Source organism: Schistocerca nitens, chromosome 3 (assembly GCF_023898315.1).
Source record: "Schistocerca nitens isolate TAMUIC-IGC-003100 chromosome 3, iqSchNite1.1, whole genome shotgun sequence".
NCBI classification, from domain to species: Eukaryota; Metazoa; Arthropoda; class Insecta; order Orthoptera; family Acrididae; genus Schistocerca; species Schistocerca nitens.
The window spans coordinates 324460310-324478252 of record NC_064616.1 but is presented as its reverse complement, the minus strand read 5'-3'; the positions used below and the strand labels follow the sequence as shown (position 1 = coordinate 324478252).

Here is a 17943-nt window from a genome sequence, read left to right as displayed (position 1 = left end):
TCTTCTTAGTGTTGTTCACCAATATTGTTTTCTCTTTGACAGTGATACTCAGTTGAATTCTAATGATGGCCTTGTAAATCGAAAAATGTTTAACGAAATAAATACTGTAGAACATCCACAGTTTTCCACCTATAATTACGTTCAGCTTTCAGACGACCCTACATGAAATCGGCATTAACCTGATCCTTCTTCCAGTCTCGTATGATTTCACTTCCGTCTTGTGACCTACAATAAACTGCTGCTAATAATGTAGTTTCTTCAAGAATAGTACGTATATGGATCTGCTGCGGAAACACACTGACAGCCGGCAGGAGTGGCCGAGCGGTTAAAGGCGCTACAGTCTGGAACCGCACGACCGCTACGGTCGCAGGTTCGAATCCTGCCTCGGGCATGGATGTGTGTGATGTCCTTAGGTTAGTTAGGTTTAAGTAGTTATAAGTTCTAGGGGACTTATGACCAAAGCAGTTGAGTCCCATAGTGCTCAGAGCCATTTGAACACACTGACAAGAATATTTGTTTAATGGTGTGCTCCTGAACAGTTGGACCCTTATTAGCTTCGTGCTCCGCCTAAAATTGCGCTCTTTGTTGAAGCATGGAGATCTGATATTGTTTCGCCATCTTAATCCCAGTTCGACAGTTTTTTATGTCGGCAGCACATTCATAACCGTCGCGTCCCGCTGTTTCTGTGAGACTAATTCCCAGCCAGTGAGCGATTACATCTGCCCTTTACCAAAGTCATCTACAGCGGCTGTTTTCGCTATTCGCTGCACACGGAATTGAGCGAATAAAATCTTACTTCTCTCCAACGTTGTCTCTACCATTTTGTACAGTGTGTTTCAGGGGGCATAGTAAATATTTTAGGAGGTGGTAGCATAGACTAATTCGGATGAAACACTCCGTATAACATGTGTCCAATATTTATTGGTTGCTGACATACAGCTTGATACAGAAAGAGATTTTCATTTCGCGCGTTGATACTCCAGCTGTTACGAATTTATTTATCGACTGTCGCTTTTGTTTTGAGGTTGTAAAGTCGTCCTGGGTTTACATGATTGAATTTTTAAACTGTGGCTGTGATTCTGATTTGTTGGCCATTTCATCTATATCGTTCTATCTTGCGCCTTTCCTATACTTGCTTGAAAATTAATTTACAGCATTATTGAAAGGGGTTCCTTAGACAATAAGGGCGGGTATATTTTCCAGAATGGAGGGGCCCCTATACGTTCTAGTCGTCGGATGGAATGTTATCTAAACCTAGCATACCCCTGAAGATGGATCGCCAGAAATGGTCACGTTTCTTGGTCACCAAGGTTCCCGGATCTTAGCGCTTTATATTTTTTCCTGTGGAGATAGTTGAAATCATCAAAGAAAAAGTAAACACATGAGACGAATTGATCGTTTGGATTGTGAATAGTACTGTTCGATTATACTAATGGTAACAAATCAGTGGAAACATTAACTGCTGTAAAATGTCCACATAAAACAAAATCAGATGTTAGACTACATTCGTTGGGATACTCTCAAGGATTTGTAACTCAGGCACTTGTTGAAATGTATTCATAAAACGCAAAAAAGAAAAAAAGGACATCGTGGGTATGAAACGACCTAAGTACAACTCAAGACGGTACTATGCACTAATAATATGACAAATAATGCATAGAAACTAATATTAATTTACATTCACTAAGCTTATAGTACAAGAAGTTGTTTTTAGCCAACAACAAGAAAATAATGAAATCCTGTATTACAGGAACAAACATATATTACAGGCCACTGAAGATGCGGGCCAAATAAAAAGAAGTGAAATGCATACAGCACAATACGAACAGCCTTTCATTTAGTTGCATTAGACAAACCATATCTCGAAGAATATAGAAATAACTATAGAACGACGGAAAAATGACGATATTACAGCAATGACGGACATTTCCCATCACGTTATACAACAGTTTTAAGAATATCCATCTCACACTACAGAAGACCATCCAAAACATTAAATTCAAACGTGCAAAATAAATAATGTAACTCCACGTTATATTAACGTTAAGTAGGAAACAACTCATTGGTAGCATAAAGAGCAATATATTTTGCAGAAAAAAAACTTGATTCAAAAACGAAATCAAATCGATTTATATCATGAAATTCGTGCTTACTAGAATGTTATATGACATACATCTCATGTTACCTGCATTTATAAAAAAAGACAGCACTAATGATAAAATGGTACAGAGAATTGGACAGTACACAGAAAGAATACTGAATGTACAAGGTGATTTTTTTCCATAGTGTGCAAACTCTAGGGATTGACCGATGAGAGGATACGGAACAAGAAAGGTCCAATGAACGTATGTCCCCAAGTGCATGGTTTCCATGCTCGAGACTACTTATTCAATCACACACTGTTACAGAGACTGCGGTCTAATACGCACTGTACCATGCAGCCATAGTTACAGTATGTATTGAAAATGGTTTCCATGTGCCTCAACGCTTGCGTGTACGCGCCGTAGCATGTTCTGTCTCACACGTTCACATCGGCCAGGGTGAATACGAACAGTGTCAAAGGCAGCATGAATGTGCTGCTCCGGTGTCTCCACATCTGGAATGGGCTCTGCATACGCGGTACTTTTGTGACGGCCCCGAAACCAGAAATCGCATGGGGTGAGATCCGGTAATGGATGACACAAATCCCAGAATCGTGTTTGCCTGGTGAAGAAACCAGTGAAAAAACTGCTCCTGATGTGGAATGTCTGTCGCTAGTAAGCCCTGCACACGATGTAAGTGATAAGGATAATAACAATTGTCATGAAGAATGTTCCACACGGTCGTCTGGCTTACCTAGTAGTGGCGGGACAGCTGCCTGTTACTGACACGGCGGTCGCCTTCCACGGTGTTAATTACATTTTCCTCCAAGTCTGATGTCCGAACATTTCGGGTACGTCCTCCATGATTTCCTGCTTCCTGAAACGACCCTGTCTCAGACACGACGAAACACTGTTGCAAACATTGACTGCTGTTACAACCTTGCTGCCCGCCGCCCGTTGCCATTTGCCTTTCCGCAAGTAAACACCATGTCGGCAACCTCTCGATTCGAATACGGAATCATTGTGTACAATGCTGTATCACATCCACTACAAGGTGAGTCAGCAAGAGAAGTGAATCAGACACAACACTGCCAATTACTATGACAGGACAGGGTGCTGGGGCATGACGTATGAGGAAACAGTATCACGCTCTGGGAGGAAATCGTGCATACTGTGGGTGTGGCAGCATGGTACAGCGCCTGTTAGACCGCAGTGTCTGTAACAAAGTAAGATTGAATAAATGGTCTCTAGCATGGAAACCAAGCATTTCCGGACATTAGTTCATTAAACCTTTTTTGTTCCATACCCTCTCGTCGATCAATCCCTAGAATTTGTACACGCTGGAAATATCACCCTGTATACAGAAAAAACACATATGCAAAATTAAAACACTCACTTGTAAACAAAAATTGCTACATAAACACAATGAAGTGGAACATACATGTCACCACACATTCCATCCAAAATTAATAAACCACACAAATACAGAATTAACAGACAAATAAACACAGTTATTAGGAAAAGGGTTCAAACACAGCATCAGTACCAAGAAAGACAACCACTACACACGAAATCTGATTAAAAAGACAGATTGCATCGAGATAGAGGAAGAGAACGAAAGAATAGCATTATAAATGTATGGATAACGCGAGAACTGGTGAAGAATGAAATAAACAACATAATCACCACGTAAAAGAGCAGAACAGGAAATCTCAATTAGAAAATAAAATCACAAAAAACTAAGAAACTGCACTCCAGTAACATCACAATCACCATAAAGGGAACATCACAGTGCTGATCAATAAAGACCAATACATGGAAAAAACTAAAGAATTCATCTCCACAGACATGACAAACTGAAATCTGATCCAACAGTACATTTCCAAACACACATAGAAACAATCTCAAACACATCAAACCTGTACGCAGACAAATGGAAACTACGCATCACACAAAAGAATCTACAAACTCGATCACTCAGAAGCCAATCCAAAATTCACAAACCAATATTTCTATGAGACTGTCATAAATTTCATGAATGCATTGTCATACTATGTGCCGAAATACATAAACAAAATTATAATACAACATTATGAAATGAAGAAAAACAGAACAGTAAAAACGTAAAAGAACTTATAACATAAATAAAAAATGTAAGCATTCCACAAACAGCTTCACTCATTTCCTTTGACATTGAGGACATGTTCACCTCAATACCAACTGCAGACACAGTAAAATAAAACTAACTGAAGAGAACTTACTACCATACAACGAAATACCCATAGATAATAAAAGAGATAGTCAAAACTCTTAAAATAATTAAATCTCTAAATTACTTCCAGTATGAATAAGGAATACTACTTACAAAAAGATGGCCTTCCTGTGGGATCCCCTATATCAATAAGTTGACAAACAGTTTCATCAACCACATATAAAATGCAATCTTTGATACAATCACCACAATGAAAGCGTACAAAGTTGTGGATATTATCATCTTTGTGGTAGATGAACCAGTAGAGAAAATAATCACCTTCACGCAGACATAAACAGTAGACATAAGAATACCAATTCACCATAGAAAAAGAGCCACAAAAACAAATACACATCTTGGATATGGCAACAAAGAAAGATGACAATAAGCACACATTTAAAATTTACAGGAAGCCTACAAAACACACACAATTATACATACAACATCAAGCCACAAACTACCAGCTTTCCAACGAATGATACTCAGGCAGAATAAAGTCCCATTCAGCATAGAAAACTATTAAAAAGAATTAAAAACAAAACAACTCAGCACCCACAAAATACAAAAACTCAACCAAAGAATCAAAACAAAGTTAAAGAAAAAAGGAAATAAACAGAGGAAACTCTACAAACTGTAAAGTACACACAGAACAGGCACACCCATCACATAAGTAACAAAAAGCAATGGTACACAAGAACATACAGATACAAATTAACACTCAGAATAGCAAATATACTGAAAAAGGAAGAACTATAAATAACATAGAGATCAAGAAACACACTCCATTCACATTTACAAACACCTGCAGAGAAAATAGACAAACACCAGAGAACTGATATAGACCAGTTAGAATGTCAAGGCTGCAAATCTGTGTCTGGAAGAGACAGGCAGAAACGTCAAAACCAGATACAAGGAGCACATAGTAAGCTCGAAACATGAAAATAGCCATTCTGTCTTTGCTCAACGCCTACTAACGAATGGACATGAACTATCTAACATGCAATATAATATGAAAACTGTTAGTGCAAACATTCACAACAGAAAACTCCTAACATTACAGAAAAAATTTCGTATACAAAGAGCCGTTTAAGTGAATAAGAAATAAATAAATGACCAATTAAATATAAGTAACAGCTCACTGATCATGTTAGGCACTAAATAAACAACAAACGAAGATGTTGAACATAACCAGACCAATTAATAAACCCAGTATCCCCCCCCCCCCCACACACACACACACACAACAAACGAAAAAATGTAAAGATATTGAACAACATACAGACAGTACAGTACAAACAAAAGACGAACGAGAAACATCGAATGACAGTTGGAAGCACTGCATACTGTGAACACACCAAATCAAAAAACAGTGAACAGTGGAAATAAGATACAAAGTTCAATTTTGTACGTAAAACGCAGAAAATCGGACATCACGGGTTCGCAGCCATCTACATGTAACTCCAGGATGGCATATATGCACTAACAACGTCACAAATCGTAAGCAGAAACAAATAGTAATTTAATATCACTAAACTTGTGCAACAAAAAGTTGTTTCCCACACTTAACAACAAGAAAATAACAAAAATTGTGACCTATTAACATGTCTGTAATTATTAATAATACCAGTACTATATACAAAAACGTCTATTGCAACCACTGAGGATTCTTCACAAATAAAAAAAACGAAACGTATTTGGAACACTGCAATTAGCCTTTCATTTATCAGCATTAGACGAACCACATCTCCATGAACAAAAGAACTGGCTTAAAAAACACTAGTTCGACTGATTCTTCAGTATCGTTATTCGTCCGGCACGCTTACCAAGTGGGATTAATAAAAAGAGATAGGAGATATCCAGCAGAGAGAAATTAGATGGCATACAGTGTTACTGAAAATCGTTCTTCCCACATGCCATCCGTGGATGGAGCAGGAAAGAGGAGAAAAACATTGTGGTACCTTAATAACAAAGGTGGCTTTGGAGTAATGATATACATCTGGATGTAGATGAGACAAAAGAACAATCTAAGTAATTGCATCCAAACTTCATAAGTTAAAAAAAAAGATTATTGATTTTATTACGTATAGACAGTTTACACAGTTCATTTAGAGATTCTACAAGTAGCGTACAAATGCCACGTCATATCCCATCAGCAATCCTGAAAGATAGTGCTTGCACCCTATGCAAAAGAATACACACATTACGTATAAATTTGTCCATGGCGATGGAATACGTTGAGGTCTCCGACTGTGTAATAAAATTTGTAAAATAAGGCTTTTTCAGCTTCAGTCACGTTTATTTTGCAATATTCATGAGCACGATGTGTTTCAGCAGCATCAAACGCCTGCCTGTTATTTGTGTATCAGTTGTTAATTACAGATTTATGGGAAATACGAGCAGATTATTTTTTGTGTGTGCTAGTGAGAGCAACAACATTTCGGACCAAAACATCACTGGAATACACAGCAAAAAATCTTATCGCACTTCAGATGAATCTGTAATTAACAATTGATGTACAAGTAACAGTTAGGCGTCTGATGCTGCCGAAACGCGTCGTACTAATATATACCACAAAATTAACATCAAGGAAGCTGAAAATGTGTTACTACTATAAATTACACATGTATACGAGTGAAGCGCGTTCCTAATCACGAGAGAGTATCGTTTAAATTATTTTATCTTTATAATATTTGGACGTTATAACCTACACTGTTCTTTTGTCTCATCTTCAGTTGTATTGGAAGTGTAGCTGTAATTCTTCGAAACTAATAAGAAAACTTGCATTTTTTAGAGTTACATGGTGAATTTTTCTAGCTGATACACGTATTCTTTCAGTTGAGTTAAGTATTTAAACATCCGCAAGAGGCTTTCCTTAGTTAAGACACGTGATTAATCAATCCAACCGTGCTGCCCTGCAGAAGAGCCCTTATGGATGGTTTCGTGTTAATTAGGGACGTCCATCCCCCAGCACTTGATCTCCGTAATTACAGTGAAACCATGCGTAAGGGCCCTTAAATTAAACAGCTCAGCCTGATAAACAGGATGATTGTGTTAATTCATTGACATGTGATGTGCAATTCCGTTATCAGCAGAGGTGGTGGAGCCAGGATTTTGCCAAATTATCCGATTCGAAACAAGTCAGCCCAAACAAGACGTAGATAAAAGTCTTCAATCAACTGAGGTAGACACTAAATCTGCATGAGGATAAGTTTAGGATGCACTGACTATCAAAGATAGGCTACGAGAAATAGATGGATCCTTCTAGCGACCGCCACGTTCATCTGCAGAAGTAAAAAAAAAAAAAAAATTCAGGGATGACCTAAGCTGACTAGTACTTCATTTTCTCCGGTCATGACATAAAGGGGAGAATAGAATGTAAAAATATGAATTGCTTAGTGGCAGGGAAAACTCTCTACGAAACTTTGTCCGAAAATTACCCAGTGACCGGTAATACATATTTATTATATGTGTAGGACCATATCTCCAAGAAGATAATAATGATAATAATAATAATTATTATTATTATTATAATAAATAGAATCAACTAAAAAACAACGGAATATATTAAGTACATTGGTGGCCAACAGAGGTGATCACTTTGTGGTTGTTCTCTTGCCGCCTAGAATCAGTGAACCGAGCGAGATGACACAGTGTTAAAGTTACTGGACTGCATTCGCTAGGAGATGCGATCGAACTCCGAGGGTCCATCCCGATTTACGTTTTCTGTGCTACCCCTTAATCATTTTAGGCGGATGTCGGTACGATTTCTTTTCCTAAGGCCACGGCTGGTTATCTGTGCGAAGCATATCAAACCGGAGCTTGTATTACATTTGTGGTGACCTAGTCGTCAACGTGAAGTAAACACCTAATCTTTCTTTGTATCTTTTTTGAGACCAGTGGCAGTGATGCGTTTTAGCAACAGTTAACATCAAAATACAAAGTGCTATGAAGGTAAGCAGAAAGAATTGCATATTCATCAGCTCAGTTCATTTCAGGCATGAGCTACACTTATTTAACTCACGTAATGGGGACTGATGGCAAATGTGTCTCAAGTTCAAGCAAGTAGTTGATCAAGTTCTAGAAAAACACGTGCGTATAGCTATAATTAATGATGGTACAGATAGACCACAATGGAAAGGGTGTCCCAGGAGAAATGGTCAGTATTCAGGGATATGACAGGAACAATCATTCTAAGCAGAAACGTGTAGTAAACGCAGGCTCTAAAATGCATACCGTAAGAGCTATGAGCACTCCTTCATCTTCGATACTGTGAAACAAATGTCTTCTACCGTAAGCTCTTTGCTTTCTGTGTGTTGGAAGGAGGTACGATGGACCAAAACAAGAAAAAAATAGTCAGTTAAACATGGGCTCTAAATTACGTTGGTACCAAATTTCACCAAAATTCTGTCCAACGCCATCATGAACGTGTCACATCATTGGAAGGTCGTCACACCTCTTCTTACCTACATTTTACCCCTTTTTTCTGAAACCTCTGCAATGGAGGTCAGAACCGCGACACTCAACGTTGGATCTCGCGATTTCCTTATGGGAAACCGAGGAAAACGTTTCAGACATACCGCCGCTCAAAATCGACACGAAAAGCCTTAAGGAGGAGGAGATTAGTGTTTAACGTCCCGTCGACAACGAGGTCATTAGAGACGGAGCGCAAGCTCGGGTGAGGGAAGGATGGGGAAGGAAATCGGCCGTGCCCTTTCAAAGGAACCATCCCGGCATTTGCCTGAAGCGATTTAGGGAAATCACGGAAAACCTAAATCAGGATGGCTGGAGACGGGATTGAACCGTCGTCCTCCCGAAAAGCCTTAAGGGGATGATATGAGAGCGTAAATGAAACTACCCCTTCCCTTGGAGAGTTGATTACCGCACAATTCGCGGTCGATAAAGATAGTTGACAATGCGATGAGCAACAGTATAACGTTCTTTATAACGTTCGACTCTGCTGACACCCCCGGACGATTCAACCTTATTCTAAGGACATCGTTGAGCTGCAACCCTATTGAACGTGATCTGATGCCTTTGAAGTGCAGTGCGACCGCAACTTTTTGCTCTGCTGTACAGGGTGGAACCACTAGAGACCATTCAAAACCATTTGACGAAATTTAAACTTAATGCGGAGTAGCAAAGAATGTTTATGCTTTTTTGGCCGTCCAGTCTCGCGCCCTCCTGTGACGTGGTTATGGAGGGATGCAATACTGACATTTGGATGAATAAAACGGTAAAAGATCCATGTAACACCTCCCGACTTCGGCAACACTATTGGTGTCACCCACACACCTTTTTTGAGCACTTTAAAAATGTACCTGGCAGAGACTTCGTCAACCTTTCAGCTGAGTGCTGCCTTGCAGCTGCTCCATCGTCTGAGGGCTGGCAACGGCACCTAACACAAACAAATAGTCACTATAACAATCAGATTTATTACCGTAAAGTAAACATATGAATTACATGCTGAAATAAAGAACTGAACGTAAAATACTTGGGCAAGTGGTTCTGATGGTAAGCTACAACCTTGGCACAGGTGAGAGGGCACGATAAATCCAAAGTTATGCGAGTAATACACAAATACGAGCAGCGACTAAGCGTGGTTAGTAAGTTACAGGAAGAACACGAAAAATAGTATCGAACACCAGTCACATCGCCAAAGTGCATACTGAAAGCAAGCTGACTGGCTGCGAAGTATTGATATGGAATAACTGGCTCCCGAAGGGATTGAACGAATATCGCATCCGTACCGAATCGCCGATCGCAACTACGGCGCGTTTGACCAAACTCTTAGCGTAATGTGGAAGGCATTAACGGTAGCGGCTAGGTACGCAAGTTCAGCTCTCTTTCTGTCCTCAGACTTCGAGTGAAAACGTACTTCTCTGCGACCGCAAGACTCGCCTCATCAGTCCTCTGGCAGGCTCTGTCATTACTCATCTGTAAACTAGTGAGAAGTCACGCTGCAAGCACCTAGCCAGAAGTGATCTCTTTCTGGACGCTCTGTAACTTCGCTGTCTTTCACTAGAGCAGGAACTCTCTGTCCAGTAGTGGCTGACATTGCGACTTCTGTCCAGTAAAACTTAAGTAAAGATGTTAAACAAACTCCTACTCTTGCGGATTTTCGCAATTTCCGACCAATAGTGCTCTGAGGTGGGGAATAAGGCAGAAAACATTTCTCACTACATGGCATAATTTTGAAAACGACCTATGAGGAGGCTGACACGCAGGCACGACCGAAAAAGTGCGTGCTCTGCAGAAAATGACCATAAGAAGCAATCAGAATGCAGGAAACTAAAATTCCAATAGAGTGTTGTTTCGTGGTGCCACCCCTGATTTAACGAAGATTCACACGCTAAAGTATGGGAAGCGACAACTGGCCAGAGATATCTTATCTTGCTAAAAGGCTTCTACGAACAATACCGTGTTTTTGGTAGAATGTGGCCGTCCCATGTCCCACCCAGAGAGCACGGAATGAGGGAACTGGATGCCTGTTCGTCAACCTGAGGCTGCAGCATCATCTCGGATTCTGAACATTTTTATGATAGCCAACTCCTCCTTCTATCTTATTCTCTCCTTCCCTATTCCCATTGAATCGAAGTCTATACACTTCTCAGTTCTGCATGTAGTGTTAAACAATTATGAGAAGTTTATATCTGCAATGCATCGAAGTCAGTTATTATTCAATTCCTCTGTAACTATTAAGTTGCAGGGCCTGACATGCAAAAATAAAATTTCCTTATTTTCAAGTGTGCTTACGATACACAGCTGATCCTGCGCAGTGACCTCTGACCTACATCTCTTCGAAAACAGAAGAGTAGTGATCTAAACCTTTCGACAGGAGTTGCTTTTCAGTAGTATGGCAAAACTCGTGGGTGGCAGGGTCTGGCGTCTCCTCGCCAGATTTCTGCTTATCCCTCGGCACTTAGAGAAAAATAATCTCTTGTGAGAGCGGGCGTCTTGTCTCTCCCCCACAGGACGTATACGTGCGGGAATCAGTCCACCCCCTCCCTACCGCATTCATCAATCATAATTTATTTGCCCCCAGGCGGATTGTATCACCCTAGGGGACCAGCGCTAGCGCCTCCCCTCACAGCCGTGGCGCCGCTTTTAATTGAACTGCTTTACTACCACGGCTGCTACGCCCTCTTTACGGCTTGTTTCATTGAAACTCTTCAGTGAACGTTATGCGGTATCCTGTGTGGTCAGTTTTAATCCAATAAACTTCTTTGTCTCCACGTAGTTCGCTCAATACAAGCATACGAAGTTTTGTGAGATCCATCCTTCCATACAGCCGTTTTGGGCGTTCAGCCATATTTACTTTACCATTTACAGGGGGCCTCAGGGGAAATAGTAAACATTTTAGGAGATGTTAGTGTAGATTAGTTCGAATGAAATATTCCGTATGATGTGTGTCCAATTTATTTGGTTACAGAGATAAAAGTCGTATAAAGTAACCCAAAGAATACTCACAGATGATGTTAAGCAAGGGTAACTGATTAAGTTCAAAGCTTATTTTCATAAATTCCACCTCCCATTTCAATGAAGTTCCGAATTTACGTGATATCACCACGTGTATCTTTTCTGACGTCTTTGTGGCGTTCTTTTATGAGGGCAGCACTGCTCGTAATCCGAACGATCAATTCTTCTCAAGTGTTCAATTTTTTTTTAAGATCGCCTTCCAACTATCCCCACAGACAAGAATCTAAAGCGGGAAATTCCGGGTTCATGGGTGTAAAAGAAACGTGAACATAGGTAATGTCTCGCCTAAGGTCCAGAATGTGTAAGGGATCATCCATGCTGAAAAAACACGCGCATCCTTATAGCCAAAGTAACCTCTTCCAGTAATACCAGAAGCTCGTTTTCAAGAAAGTCTACATAAAGGGACACTGTAAGACGATGCGGTAACACAACAGGCCCAATCAACTGAGTGTCTCATACCTCACCAGGACACCACACATTTACACACAAAATATGACTCCACAAATGCATGTGGACTTTCTTCGTTTCACCGCTTCCTAGTTGTATTAATACCGTCTGGAGTGAAAGTGACTTCATTAGTAAACAGTATTAATGGATTAACTGGGCGATTTTCAATTATGAACGACAAAACTGCAGTCGTCTACCTTCATTTTCTTCTGGTAGGTGCTGAATCCGCCGTAAATGATGAGGATAGAGACTTTCACACGTAATGTTCGCCATGCTCTTGTATGTGGGACACCGATCCGTGCAGAAATTCTGCCTGTGCTTTTTCAAGGGCTACATCCTACCTGCTGAATAATCACAATTGTTTTTGTTGTGGGATCACAGCCTCGTAAACTGTTTAAATGATATCACATTCGTCATCGACTACATTCTTTATTACAATTTCCGCGAATGCAGTTTCGATCTTAGCTCATTTTCAAGTAGTTAAATGTGCTTAAAACACATCAGTTGTCAACATTAATAAAAATACTGTTAGCCTCTATGTCTCATGTCATCATTCGTCGCATACACCATCGGTATGTAATGGATGGATTTAAAACTCTTAAACGTAGATTCATAGTATGAGGTTCCTGTTAGTCTGGACACCATCTATTTGTTATTTTTTAACTCTCTATTGGGACGTTGCAGTAAAGATGAATAACTCACTCTCTTAAGCAGTGTTATCCATTGTTACATCGACGAGTATGAAGACGGTTTCCTCACTTGGAACTCACGCAGCGTGACTGACAACGGCATATGGTGCTGAAAATATGCTAGTTGAATGGGGAGCCCGAGAAAGCCGTTAGAATGGATGGAACCTCCAGTCGTAAACGAAGGGGAACTACCGACATTTAGTTGTGAAACTAAGAGTTTTTCTGTATCACAAAATAATTGTTAGACTCAAATTTCGACATAATAAATGTTAGGGGGAGGCTAAGTTTCATTAAAGCTTTGCTACCATAATTCCACTATGCAGTAAACTATTTACGTCGAGAAACAAATGACTATTAACCTTCCGATGACAATGTAGTAATCGTTACGGGGTTATGTGAAGTGTGCTAGGGATTTTCGCTGCGTGCCAGACACTTCAGTCGGAGTTAGGATTCGTTCCACATCTAATCTCTGTGTCAAACACGCTCTTGATTTTCCGCTGTCTTTTATATTATTTGTATCAAACTGAACAATTGCAAATTATTTTTCGTTTTTTAGTAATAATATTTACAGTAAATTAGCTACCCGCATTTCCAATCATACCCAAACAGACTGTTTGCACCTCCGAACGAATTCAGTAGGCTACAAGATCTGCTACTACGGTCTGCGTCAGTAAGAGTACGACACGGAGCAGGTACAAAGTTAATCCAGTCTCGAGTGGGCAGGAACGACCAGTCTTACTGCACATCGCCTATCTCAGTTTCTACTGACTCGTCGCTAGACTGAGAAATATTTATACAGGTTTAGTGCACGAAGGGATCTTGCAGGGCTAACTGCACATATCAGTAACGTCAACCATTACGGTGTTTTAATTCAAGAACATAATGAACGTTTGAACACAAATAAAAGGCAGCTGCAGGCTATATTTAAAAAAAATGGATGATTTATTCAAGAGTACAACTTTCACAAACTGACAAGTCAATCACGCGTTGGTCCACCTATGGCCTTTATTCAAGTAGTTACTCGGCTTGGCATTGATTGATAGAGTTGATGGATGTTCTCCTGAAGGATATCGTGCCAAATTCTGTCCAATTGGCGCCTTAGATCGTCAAAATCCCGAAATGATTGGAGGGCCATGCCCATAATGCTCCAAATGTTCTCAGTTCTGGAGAGATCCGACGGCCTTTCTGGCCGAGGCAGGGTTTGGCAATCACGAAGACAGCAGTAGGGACTCTCACCGTGTGCGGGTGGGCATTATCTTGCTGAAATGTACGTCCAGGATGGCATGCCATGATGGGCAACAAAACGGGGAGTATAATATCGTCGACGTACCGCTGTGGTGTAAGGGTGCAACGGATGACAACGAAAGGGTCCTGCTATGAAAAGAAATGGCACCTCAAACCATCACTCCTGGTTACTGTGCCATATGGCGGGCGACAGTCGGGCTGGTAACCCACCGCTGTCTGTGGCGTCTCGAGACACCTGTCCGGCCTGGAATCTCATTGATGAGTCCCGCTTCGAGCTGAGCTCCGATGACAAGTGAAGGCGTGTCTGGAGACGCCCAGGACATTGGTGGGAAAACCAGACTGTCACCCCGACATACGAGTCGACGAGGAGTTATGGTCTGAGTCCATGATATTCTATGCTCCGTTTTGTTGCTCTTCATGGCAAGCCATCCTGGGCGTAGATTTCAGTGAGATAATGCCTGCGGTAGTTTCGACTGCTTGTGTTCGTGCTTGCCAAACCCTACATTGGTCACAGCGCTCTCGAACCAGCTCGGGATTTTGACGATCTAACAAGCCAACTGGACAGCATTTGACATGATATTCCTCATGAAGACATCCAACAACACTATCAATCAATTCCAAGCCGAGAAACTTTTTGCATAAGGGCTAGAGGTCGACCAAAGCGTTATTGACTTGCTCAATTTGTGAATCTCTTTGTGTTTAATAATTTATCTACATTTTCTGAAACTGCAATCATTTTTTGTCTACTGTTTCCCGTCCTACTCGGACAATTCCGTCGTGGTGCGTCTTTCCTTTTTTAGAGCGTATTATAAGCTAACGAATCTCTTTGAACTCTCAGTCTCAAGATGTTCCCTATCTAGAATACCACAACAAGTTCCCGTGGTCCTGTAGTCTCTTAAAACGCATTTCCCGGATATCGTGCCGGCCGGGATGGCCGAACCGTTCTAGGCGCTACAGTCTGGTACCGCGCTATTGCTACGGTCGCAGGTTCGAATCCTGCCACGGGCATGGATGTGTGTGATGTCCTTAGGTTAGTTACGTTTAAGTAGTTCTAAGTTCTGGGGGACTGATGACCTCAAAAGTTAAGTCCCATATTGCTCAGAGCCATTTTTTGAACCGGATATCGTCTCCGTCTCGTGGGTGGGTGTGCATTCTAAGTTAACCGTTACAAAGACAGTTTAGATACCAGTTAAAAAATGCGTATATATATATATATATATATATATATATATATATATATATATATATATATATATATATATATATATGTGTGTGTGTGTGTGTGTGGTCCTCTGGTATCACTGCGATGCAACAGCAAGGAAACGCGTTTCTCTGAATGCTGCACTGCTTTCGTTAAAAAGTAAACAATGTATGCCGCAACATCACGTTTGCAGTGTATCAGAGTCGACGAAACATTTTGACGTAGTAATGAAGGTCCTTCAGTGCTCGGTAGGAACACCGAAGATGAAGTCATGCTTAGAAATATGCAGTGACGAATGAAATGTGCTATTTGCAATACAGCTGATAGGATCTGTCATCAGCCTACCAAAACCGCATACTTATCCGACTACATGGCATGTTGTTCGTATATTCAGTCCAAAAACTGGTTTCATGCAGCTCTCCACGCTAGTATATCTTGTGTAAGTCTCTTCATCCTTGCGTAGGTACTGCAGTCCATATCCATTTGAAGCTACTCACCGTAATCAAGCCTTGTTCTTCTTCTACAGCTCCCCGCACCCACTCCCTCCCCCCCCCCTCCCCTACATATAAACTTACATTTAATTCAGCAACGTAATTTACGGTTCCTTGATGCCTAAGGATGTGTCTTATCAATCGATCCCTTCTTTTAATCAAGTTGTGCCATACATTTTGTTCCTCCCCAGATCGATTCGTTACTACTTAATTGTGGTCCGAACTACCCATCTAATCTTCAGCATCTCGCATAAGCAATGAAACACCAACATCAAAAACTCGAGACATTCCACTGAAACATGACGATAAGATTGCTTACTAAAAAAATTGAATTACACATTTACTAGATTGAAATGGTTTATATTTAGTTCCTTATTGTTTACTTATTTATTGTCAGAATGTAAAATTTTGTAGTTTAGGTATATTAAACGTTTATCCTATCATATTAGTGATGTTACTATTTTAATTTGTTTTGTTTGGTTACTGCATTTTGATAGATGAAATAATATTTAATATTAAAATTTTTTTTATTTATGTATTGACCAACTAGGATCACGTAACAACTCCAATCCTCTTCTTTCCTTGATGTTTTCTGTTTTTGCAGTACTCTTTCATCTTCTCCCAATGTTGTCTTTCCAGCCGGCAGGAGTGGCCGTGCGGTTCTAGGCGCTACAGTCTGGAGCCGAGCTACCGCTACGGTCGCAGGTTCGCATCCTGCCTCGGGCATGGATGTGTGTGATGTCCTTAGGTTAGTTAGGTTTAAGTAGTTCGAAGTTCTAGGGGACTGATGACCATAGATGTTAAGTCCCATAGTGCTCAGAGCCATTTGAACCATTTTTAAAATTATTTTTGTAACTATCCGTCTTTCAAGTACCTCTATTCTGTCAAAAAAAAAAAATGGTTCAAATGGTTCTGAGCAGTATGGGACTTAACATCTGTGGTCATCAGTCCCCTAGAACTTAGAACTACTTAAACCTAACTAACCTAAGGACATCACACACATCCATGCCCGAGGCAGGATTCGAGCCTGCGACCTTAGCGGTCACGCGGTTCCGGACTGAGCGCCTAGAACCGCGAGACCACCGCGGCCGGCCTCTATTCTGTCCAGCTTATAGTTCATTGTTAGGCATTCACATGGATATAAACATTCTGATTGTATCACTATGGGTGTAGTGTTTTAATTTGGTTTTTTTAGATATGCATTTCTTCTTGTAAATATTCTTTGTCAGACCATATGCTCTCTCCATTTTTTTAACTCTTACATCTATTACAAAATTTTCTAGTCCATTCTGTTGTATAGTTTCTCCAAGATATTTGAATTTACGTACTCGCTCTGTTTTATTTATTTGTGTTTCTATGAATTTTGGTTCAAATGGCTCTGAGCACTATGGGACTTAACCGCTGAGGCCATCTGTCCCCTAGAACTTAGAACTACTTCAACCTAACTAACCTAAGGACGTCACACACATCCATGCCCGAGGCAGGATTTGAACCTGCGACCGTAGCGGTAGCGCGGTTCCAGACTGTAGCGACTAGAACCGCTCGGCCACTTCGGCCGGCTATGAATTTTGGAGCATTTTTTATGTTTGTCATTAATTTTGTTTTTCCAGCTGAAATTGCCAGTTCTATTCTGATTTTATTTTTAATTGTTTTTAAGTGTAATTTATTACCTATTGATTATTTTAGCTGCTGCGACCCAGAGACTAGATGCTTCTTCCTGACTTCCTACTGCTATGGCTGCTCTTAGATCCGTTTCTGTTTTAGTACATTAATCTCCTTTGGTAACTGCTGGTGTTTCTTTACTGTCGGCGAAAATATAACCGTACGAATTCGTCGAATAATTTGCAATATCCCTGTACATAACATTTTGTTGCTATTATTTCACACAGTCAAACAGCTGGTCGCAGGGGAGGGTAATAACGTTCTTGTGCGCTTTGCTCATTGTGCCCGATATTGCGGGAGTTGGGAAGTTCTTGCTGGAGTGTTGTGATACTGTCAGACAGTGGCGAAAGCGCGTTTGCGGCATGTTCGTAATTACACAGGTCTGGCCGGCCGCACAATG

General features: G+C 40.7%; 1 protein-coding gene across 1 annotated transcript in view; it reads left to right on the top strand.

The window, feature by feature from the left end:
- LOC126249589 (uncharacterized) overlaps nucleotides 1-17943 on the top strand; it is a 644174-nt gene that overhangs the window by 479024 nt on the left and 147207 nt on the right. The gene's annotated exons all lie outside the window — the stretch shown is intronic.